The following is an 11,044-nucleotide window of genomic DNA, read 5'->3' as shown; positions in this document are numbered from 1 at the left end:
TAGGAATAAAGACCAGATAACTTCAAATACATGTGATGGTTGAGATAATTATCCCAGTTATTTAAAGTAGCCTACAGCTAAGAGAGTGTGCAGTAATAGGGGTCAAGTACAGCGCAAGTTACTGACTTTCAATATAATTGCTTTTCTTTGAATTCTGTGTATTTTTATTTTCTACATTTGAAAACACTACTCTGAGAAAGGATCTCTAGACTCTACCAAACCACCATAGAATTTGTGGTGCAGGAAGAGATTAAAATCCTGAACTAGAATGTGTTACAAGAGAGTAGAGACTTTTTCTAACTGTTCATTTCTTTTGCTCAGGAATCTACCATTTGGCAGGACTTGATTAATTTCAAGAATAAGCTAGGGCCAGGCAGGACTCTATTATTTATATTCTTTTCTCACCTTGGCATCCACCTCTTCGCTTTTTCCCAGGGCCACCCTTCCCCATATTCTCTAGGCGTGGCATATTCATGAAAGGAAGGCATCTCTTGGAAGTGACAGGAGATAACATTCCTGAAGAGTCTACTGACAGGTAAGGGTTTTTCAGGACACAATGCCAAACCTACTTTTTAAAAAAAAAGCTTAAAATATCCTAACAACAAGAAAGAAATCCTGTAATAGCTCATACTTTGGGGATTTCCATGTTGCTCTTTTTCCCCATGAAAGATACAGGACACTGTACTCAGAACTGGCACTTGCACTGTTTTAGGAATACTGACTCACCACCTCCTCTCATAAAGGTCTCAGGAATTCTGAGGTGATGGATTTTTCTCTACTGAAAACCGCTGGCCCTTGTGAGGCCCCCAGTGCTCTACTATTTGGACAAGAAACTTGTGAACATTTTGCATATTAAAAGAAAAAGCCATAGGAAAAAAAGTAGTTTTAAAGTATTGTAGTTCATGTCAATGAATGCAACCAAGATGCACAAATCAACTCACACAGCCACAGTGGGATTAAGTGGAAACCCCACTGTCACTCCATCTGTGTGAAGACTTCCCAGTGCACTTCCAAACCTGCTACCTCACATGATCTTCCCAAAGTCCAGACAAGATGGGCTGAACAGTTCCAAACATATGAAAAGGACCCAGTTTCTCAGGATGGGACAAAATTATAAAAAAGGGAATTGTCTAAAGAAAGCTATACTAGATTTGATTAACACCTGATTGGCAGGGTTCTATTACCTAATTAATAGATTTCTAAAGGCCTATTAAAAGATTTCTTATTTACTTATACATATTTCAAGGGAAGAGAACCAACATTTATTGATTTTTTTATTACTTCTAGGCAGAATGCTTGTTGCTTGACAAACATTTCATTTGAATTTCCTAGCTACTTTAAGAGGTCAATATCAGGGGAACCAAAGCTCAGAGGGGTTAGGTGATCTACGCAAGGTCACACTCTTTCCATCCATCAGAACATGCTGCTCCAGAGCTCACAGAATTTCCCAGACTTGAGCCATTTCATACTATCTTTACGGTTCTATTGTTTGCTTTATGTTGTTCTTTACATTGGCTTTGAAGATTAAAGAAGAAACTTTACATTGTTGCTGATAGATAGTACCACTTGTCACAGATTGAGGGTAATTGTAAAAAATAAATCAATGAGAACAGGACAATGCTGGCACATTTTATCCAATTGCAGTCATTAGTAAACGTTCTGAGCCCGAGGCTGACACTCCTCAACCCGAAGCTAGCAACTGCTGGAGATGGATTAAAGCCATCATGACTGCATTACTTTGCTGGGTTGCCATAACAAAGTATCAAAGCCTGGAAGGATTAAACAACAGAAATTTATTTTCTCACAATTCTGGAGGCTGGGGGTCCAAGGTCAAGGTGTTGGCAGGTTGATTTCTTCTGACACCTGTCTTGGCTTCTACATGGCTCTCCCCTTGTGTCTGTACCTGGTCTTCCCTCTGTACTTATGAGTGTGTGCAAATCCCCTTCTCTTATAAGGACACTAGTCATATTGAATCAGGGCCCACCCCGAGGATCTCATTTAACTTATTTAACTTTAATGACCCTATTTCCAAATTTAGTCACATTCTGAGATTCTTGGGGGTTAGGACTTCAAATTATGATCTTGGGAGGGACTCAATTCAGTCCATGTGTACTGTGCTTAGTCGCTCAGTCATGTCTGACTCTTTGCAACCCCACGGACTGTAGTCCACCAGGCTCCTCTGTTCATGGGGGTTCTCTAGGCAAGAATAATGGAGTGGGTCGCTGTGACCTCCTCCAGGTGAGGCTTCCCAACCCAGGGACTGAACCAAGGTCTCCTGCATTGCAGGCGGATTCTTTACCAGCTGAGCTACCAGGGAAGCCCAAGTCAGTCCATAACAGCAGCAAAATGAAACATTCGCCTTGGAATAATAAGAAAAGTTCCCTCATCACTTGATAAATATTATTTAATGCCATGACCCAAAACCATCTAAAGTTGTCTCCTAAACCACTGGTGATACTCATCCTATGTTCTGGAAAACACAAATACTGGCTCTGTGATAGATATCTTTGTCACATGCTGTCAGCATTTCCCCTTGGCCCTGCCAGGGTAGATGTCACTTGAAATTTTCTTAAGTTCCCCTGTATGCCGCTGGCTTCTGAACTCAGCCTGGGGCTTTCTGTGGCCTTTAAGAGTCTGCTTGACAAGCTCACAGGGTGGCAGGCCAAGGTACAAGGAGTTAATTTTCCCAAGGAATAATCCTTAAATAGTTGATGAAAAAGTACTCCTGCTTCCTTATAATTTGCCAAGCCAATTTCAAGGGTTTTCTATACAGACCCTCAGAGTCTCCAGCAAAATGTAGCCCCAGTGGCCCAGGACATCAACCCACTCATTAACCCACCTCTGATGACCTTCTCCCCTTTCTTGGTCTCACCCCTACTCCCTCATTGTGCTCTTCCCAGTAAAATAACTTCATCTAAATCCTTTTCTTAGGGTCTACTTTTAGGGAATACAATCAAAGAGTACATCTATGATTTTCATCTAAAAATGAATAAATAAGATGAAACTTTATTTCCAGCTAACCCAACTAGAAATCCAGCTAATTCCAACTGTTACTTCCAGCTAATCAAGCCCAGTCCTATATTACTCTTGCTCCTAGAACAATGAGGTGAATGCAGATGTAGAAACCGACATGGAAATACTATAAAATGACCTCTTAGATACTTTTCAATGACCAAAAATTTCTACAGTCCTAATTCAAGTCTTGATCATCCCCTTTGATGATTCAATCTCCCTCCTCATGCTGGAAAATTGCAAGCTTTTAACTTGGCCTTACTAACCATTGTAGGCATACTAAGTATGTCTTTTCTTTTTGGCCTTCAGGCAATTTGGGGGATAATCTCTTGACATCTTTATCTTTCTTCTGCAGACTGGACTCCTTGGAAGTGGATTTTCTGATGATAAATTTAAAAGAAAACCCTATCCCTATAAGGGGAGAATAACCTAATTGCTCATTTTACTTAAAAATGAAGAGGTTTGCTGATGATGTGTCGATGTGACTTTGGAGAACAGTAAGAAGAGAATTCCATGCATACCTTTAGAACATTATCAGCAAAAGTTGTGTACCAAATGTATAGCTAGATCCACAAATAAGGCAATAAACCATATGGACACACTGAGGCTTCTGATTCTTATTAAGCTTTAAAAAAATATATGTCAACAGAAAAGCATAGAGAATGATGTACTGGGCGCCCACTTACCCACAGCAAAACTTAAAGAAAGCTTAATTTGAAATAGCCCTTTTTCTCCTTTTAGAGAAATGAAACATCACAAATATGCTTGAGACTCCCTAGTACCCCTATTTCTATCTCCCTCCTTCCCCAGATGGATTTTGTTTTTTATGATTCCTAAGTCTGTTTTAATATTTTTATTACACATGCAATATTATAAACAACAGTATTATTTTGCATGTTTTAAAACTTTCCATAAGTGGATCATTCCGTGTGGATCATTTTACAACACGATATTTTTTACTCAATATCATATTTTAGAAATTTATCCATGTTTACATGTCTAATTTAACTCACTCATTTTAGCTGCTATAAAATATTCCACTATATGAACAAATCACATTTTGTTTTTCCATCTTCCAGCTGATAAACATTTAGGCAGTTTCTAATGCTTTCATATAGCAAACAACACCTCTACAAATATTCCTGGATATGGTTCTTTGTATATATGTGCCTAGAAATAGAAATGCTGCTTGTTTACAATGTGTGGTTCAACTTTATTATAATCTCACTAGCACATCTGAATTTTTTCTTTTCCCCACATTCTCACCCATATTTGATATTAACAGATTAAATTTTTTCCAATTTGTGGTCTGTGAACAGTATTTTATTTTAATTTGCATTTTGCTAATTACTAGTGATGGGAAGGAGTTATTTATGTAGTTTGGATGCTAATCCTTTGAGGGTTTATATACACTGCAGATATTTTCTCTTAGTGGGTAAGTTTCTTTGCATCTTGCTTTTGGTGTCCTTAGATGAGGAGAAGTTATGAATTTTAATGTAATCAATTTTATCCAGTTTTTTCCTTCATAGTGATTTTTGTGTATTGTTTAGAAAATCCTTCTTTTGATTTCTCATCTCAGGAAATCCCTAAGGTCATTCAGACATCCTCCTATTCTGAAAATTTTAGTTTAACTTACACAATTAGGTCTAAAATCCACCTGAAACTGGAATGGAGAATTCTGATGTAATTTTTCCTTTGTAGATAACCAAATGTATCAGTGCCGCTTACTGAAAGTACTTCATTTCCCCACTGCTCTGTCTGGCTACCTTTATCATAAGTCAAGTAGCATATGTACATGAGTATGTATCTCTTTATTCTCTAGTCTGTTTTATTGGTATCCAACTATCCATGTAACAATTCCACAATATTTAACTGCCATAGCTTTATAATGTTAATATCACATCAGTTGCTCAGTCGTGTCCGACTCTTTGCAACCCCATGAATCGCAGCACGCCAGGCCTCCCTGTCCATCACCAACTCCTGGAGTTCACCGAGACTCACGTCCATGGAGTTGGTGATGCCATCCAGCCATCTCATCCTTTGTCATCCCCTTCTCCTCCTGCCCCCAATCCCTCCCAGCATCAGAGTCTTTTCCAATGAGTCAAATCTTCGTATGAGGTGGCCAAAGTACTACAGTTTCAGCTTTAGCATCATTCCTTCCAAAGAAATCCCAGGGCTGATCTCCTTCAGAATAGACTGGTTGGATCTCCTTGCAGTCCAAGGGACTCTCAAGAGTCTTCTCCAACACCACAGTTCAAAAGCATCAATTCTTCAGCACTCAGCCTTCTTCACAGTCCAACTCTCACATCCATACAATATTTCCCTCTAAATCTTACTCTATTTTTATTCATAATTTCCTTAGTTTTTTTGTGGTCATTTCCTCCCATGTATGAATTTTAGAACCAGCTTGGCCAGTTTTATGAAAAGTGCCACATATTAAAATGGTAATTACAATTTTTGAGTGTACAGATTAATTTATGTATAATTAATACTTTGTATGACATGGGGTCTTCCTATCCATAAACATATCCCCTTTTATTTTCGTTCCTTTTCAATGTTTCAACAACTTTATAATTTCTATTATATGGATGCTATATTTCTCAGATTATACCCAAACAAAGGATAATAGACCTCACCTCTTAATGGGAAGTGGTAAAGTTATGAATGAGTATGAGGGACCATAAATATTGCCAAGGCCATTTTTGAAAACTGCCCACAATCTTCCCTCTGGCTGCAGTAATTCAAATCCCTCTCATTAGACAAAAAGAGGCTACCCTATCCTCCCAGGTTTAATTCTATTATAGCTTTAAGTTCTAGCTTATAGTCTAGGACCTTGCAATATAGATTATGATCACGGGCAATTGAGATTCCTCAAATAGAGCTTCTAGAAGCAGTTTCATTGATCTTAAGACTAGTGAATTGGAGAAACAATTTGGCTCAAACACACACACACACACACACACACAAACATACAATGGTGGAAAAGGTACACAGTAAGTGCATAGAGTCTTTTCTTAAAAAATGGTAGCAGAGTTCCAAAGGCAAATGTCTAGGAACAGAGAGCACCCAAAGAAATGTATTACCTTTTATGAACTAGCCTTTGAAATTCACAGAATTACTTCCACTACAATCAATTTGTTGAGGCACTCACAAGTCCCATCTAAGGAGAGGGAAAACAGACTCCACCTGTTGGCAGATGGGCAGTGGCAAGTTTCTGGAAGATCATGTGGGACAGGAACTATTGGTATGGCTCTTTCTGGAAAACACATTTTGCTATAATTACTACTTTATCTAGGACTTCCAGGTAGGGTCTTTAAAGGTGATATTTGAACATATGAATGTACAGGAATGAGTCATGCTTAAATTTGGAAAACAGTAGTGAAAACAAGTGCAAAGGCCCTGGGGCAGATTATGATTGATAGATCAGAAATAGTATGCCTGAAGTCAGGTGAGCAAAGGGAAGTAGGGGTAAATTCAGAGAATAACCAGTGGCCTATTATCCAGGGTCTTGTAGGCCATTATAAAGACTCTAATTCTTAATCCAAGACATAGAGAAGGGGGTGGTTGACAGAGGGAAGGCATTATCAGACTCATGTTTTAAAAGGATCACTCATCGAGGCTCAGTACCCAAGAGTCTGACTGTGAAGAGCAGTCACCTAAAGATAAATAGGAATGGAGTTTATTGCTGCACACTCAGAGTACTCAATTACATTTGAGCCAAGAAGATGAGTGATAAATCTTAGGCTCTTGTAAATGTCTTTCTGAAAACTTTATTTGGTTTAACGTTGAATTTGTACATTTTAGGCATTACTAATAATACTTAGTGGGCTTCCCTGGTGGCTCAGGGTAAAGAATCTGCCTGCAATGCAGGTGACAATGATTAGATCCCTGGATCTGGATGATACCCTGGAGAAGGAAATGGCAACCCACCACAGTATTCTTGCCTGGGAAATCCCATGGACAGAGGAGCCTGGTAGGCTACAGTCCATGGGGTAGCAAAAGAGTTGGTATTACTTAGCAACTAAATAACAACAATCACACTTAGCAGTTCAAGCAAGCATTTTCTCAAATTTGAAAACTTTTACATGTGTAGGGTGGCAAGTGTGCTGGAGACCTCTCTTTTGCTCTCCAGAGCCACTACTCTCTTTACTCTGCTGTCTGCTCAGGAGCTGACCTATGTGGACTTGTGCAATAGCCTCTGATGATTCTGAGGTCCAGGGAGGTAGAGCCAGTGGAAATTTCCAGCAGGTGGAAAGGAAGGAGGAGTGAGATTTGGCTATTAATTTCTCTGGCCTCCTTTGAGAGTTCCTCAACTGTGTCTCAACAGAAAGTCACAGTGCTCTCCAGGAAGCAGTTGTATGCGACCGTCTCTTTTTTTCAGCTCCAGCAACCTCACCCTCCCTTTTAGGCCATGATAGTGACAACTTCACTCCAGACATGCCCCAGTTTCTGCACCATCCCCTGTGGTACCCTCCACCCACACCACCATAAGTAGACCCTTTGTAAATAAAAACTTACCAAATGATTTCATTCAGCATGTGTCATCTGTTCTGATTGGGACTCTGAGCTAACTCAGCAATATTTAATCTCTTAGAATTCAAACCTGGGTATCCACATATTTAATTTTTACCCCTTTTTCTCCTCTATTTGTGCTTTCTTTTTTCCTCCTAGCCCTATGGCCTGTAAATATGAAAAAAAAAAACTATATATATATAGAGTTTCAGGAGGTAGTTTGGTATAACATTTAAGTTACACAATGTAACAAAAATAAATGTCCCCCTAAAAGGACCAGTTTGGGCACATACATTTTCCTTATACAAATGGGAGAGAGTTGTTCTTATGTCTTCTCCCCATTTCCCACACCAAACTAAACTATATCATCACCTTATGGACATTTTATAAGGATGCTTAAGCAGAGGGCTAAAAGAAATGAGCCAGCTTCATATCTGAGAAAAGAATGTCAAAAAACAGGTACAAAAGCGCTGGTGTCGGCGACTAGCTTGACACCCTAGGTTCGCAGATCTTAAACATCCTGAATCTCTCATCAGACAACATGAGCCTATTTTTTCACCTAGTATTTAAGCCATTATATCTTTCTCTTGGTTTGCTGGTCTTCCCAGCTCCCTTTCTTTTTCTGGAGAAGAGCATTACAGAGAGGCTCAAAGGGTCTCAACTTCAAGCATAGGGGGCATTTCTTTTTTTTCTTTTCCTTGTTTTTCTTTTTAAGAAAACTTTCATACAGCATCTTTTCACTTAATAAACTCACTTGGACAAAGCCCAGTATTGGTCTGAGTAATTTCTTAGTCCATAATTGTTGAAGGACTGGCTAGATCTTTCCTTAAAGAAGCCAATTTAACATCTGGCTTAAAATAGCATTTGGCTTGCAGTCTCTGAGGCAGCCTCTTAATTCCCAGCAAAGACCTGGGAAAACTGAGGAAAATACAAAACTTAAAGAATAGAAAGACTGATGGGAAAAGTTCTCCTGACACAATTGGATAAAGAAAAACCTATGCAAGAAACATCAAGCTTGGTGATATACCAGAGTGGATCAGAATAAATGTGGGGATGGAAAAGGAAATGGCACCCCACTCCAGTACTCTTGCCTGGAAAATCCCATGGGCGGAGGAGGCTGGTAGGCTGCAGTCCATGGGGTCACAAAGAGTCAGAAACGACTGAGAAACTTCATTTAGAGAGTCCCAGAGATCTTATTCCAGTCTTGCTATAAGAGTTAGAGCAATATTCCAGTTACTCTGGCTACATAGCAAATTTCCTAAAACTCAGTGGCATTAAACAATGGTCATCATTTTTTGCTGCTCACAATTTGTGTGGGTCAGGAATTCAGACAGGGCAAACTGAGAATAGCTCATCTCTACTCTGCGTGGTCTACAATCTCAAGAGGAGGTCTGGGGCTGCCCTAATCTACAGTCCCATGCACCCATGTGTCTGGGGGTCGATGCCAACTCTTGACTGAGGCTTCACTGGCCCATTAGCCAGAACATCATACAAGGCCTCTCCACGCAGCAGGGATTTTGTTTTCATGAAATGGTGACTTGATTCTAAAAGGAAATGTCCCCAGAGAGAAAAAGAGCAGGGAAAAACTGTATTGCCTTTTATAACTTGGCCTTGAAAATCAGACAATGTCACTTCAACGCATTCTATTATCAAGACAGTTACAATGGTTCACTCAGTTCCAGGAGAGGAACACAGACTCCCCACGGCTTGATGGAGGAGTATCCATCCAATGCTTGTACTTTTACATGGTCTACATTACGGACGTAGAGAAATTTCCTAATTGTCTACCTTTCTAGCCAGAGGAAAAGGCACCAAAATATTAACATTGGTTTTACTGGGTGATGAGTTAAAAGTGATTCTTGTTTTATTTTTTAAAAAACTTTTGCAAATCTTCCATCATTTCATAATTTGAGTAAGTGTTAGGGGAAAAAAATGACCTCTGGACACACAACAGCTGTGTTTCCCTGTCACTAAATGCTTCTGAGTATCAATTACCAACACACTCTCATCAGCATTTCAACAGGAAAAAATGGGCTGAACCAACCTCTGGAGCTTTCTTTCCTCAAGAGAGGGAAGAGCTTGCTGATCTTCACTTGAATCCAAATCTACAGAATAACCACGATGGGGTGACTTAAAGAAGGATGAAGAGGTCAGCTTCATGGCCTAGAGTGGGGTGACCCTAGTGACTGACCCCCACAAAGACCCAAAGACCCTCTGGATTTGCCTGATGATGTTTGCTGAAGAGCCCAACGGATTTCCCAGTGACCCAGATCCCTGTGGTGTGAACATGACTTCTGAAATTTCAACAGAAACCTCTGTAGCCTATAAAAAATACAGGACTGTGGGGGCGGGGAGGTGTATGAAAGATCGCAGAGCAAAGCCTGGCTGCACCCCCACCCCTCCTCTTTATTTCGAACAGCACACCCAGAGGTCCTCAGGGAGGGCAAAGCACAATAAGAAAACACCTGTGAATTCCTTGCAGAACTCCCCCAATGGCTACATTCCACACTTTCCTCTTTTATAAAAGATTCCAGTTGCTCCATCTCTGACCCCAGGGCATGGACAAATGGATGGAGATCTGGTGTGGTTTCTCTGCTCTTGGCTGTGTTCCCTGTACCAATTAATCACTGGACCCCGGTCGGATAGGCCCAGCTCTTTGCTTCTACTCATCCTCTGGCTGTTCTGGTGATTATTCCAAAGCCTACCCCAGATGCAAGAATTCCTCAATGTTTTTTTTTTCTTTCCCACTGCTCCAATTCACACGCTGGCTCCTGCACAGAGAGGGGCCAGTGTTCCCTCCCACACTGATGACTGTGGTCGGTTGGGAACCCTGAGCATCCCATAGGAGCTCGGGCTCTGTTACCCACTACTGCCATCTTGGGCATGTCACTTGACTTCCCCAAGCTTCCTCATCCTTTGAAAGAGGACGATAGTAACTACACCTTGCCATCTTCTAGGACTCATTGTGATAATGATAATCTCACCAGGTATTAACCTTTTTGTATTTTTTTTTTCCCCCCAGAGATCCCATCTGCAGTCCAGGAAACCTATAAATCCCTTGTCTGGATTTTATTTATTTTTTATTTTAAATATAGTTCAAAATTTATAGTTAAGTAACAGTTAAGTTTCAGGGCTACAATACAGTGAGTGATTCACAATTTTGAAAGGTTATACTCCATTTATATTTATTATAAAATATCTGATACATTTCCTGAGCTGTACAATATATCCTGTGGCTTACTTACTTTATACATGGTAGTCTGTGCCTCTGAATCCTTTACTCCTATCTAGCCATCCCCTTCTTTCATCTCCCAACTTGTACCACTAGTTTGTTCTCTGTATCTGTGAGTATGCTTATTTTTTGTCATAGTCACTGGTTTATTTTTTTCTACATATAAGTGATACTATTTATTTTTCTCTGTCTGACGTATTTCATCAAGCACAATATCTCCCAAGTCCAACCATGTTGGTCCAAAAAGCAAATTTCCATTCCTTTTTATAGCTGAGTAGTATTCCACTG

This window comes from Bos javanicus, chromosome 22, assembly GCF_032452875.1.
Source record: "Bos javanicus breed banteng chromosome 22, ARS-OSU_banteng_1.0, whole genome shotgun sequence".
In the NCBI taxonomy this organism is placed as follows: domain Eukaryota; kingdom Metazoa; phylum Chordata; class Mammalia; order Artiodactyla; family Bovidae; genus Bos; species Bos javanicus.
The sequence above is the reverse complement of the archived record's forward strand: the minus strand, read 5'-3'. Positions refer to the sequence as shown.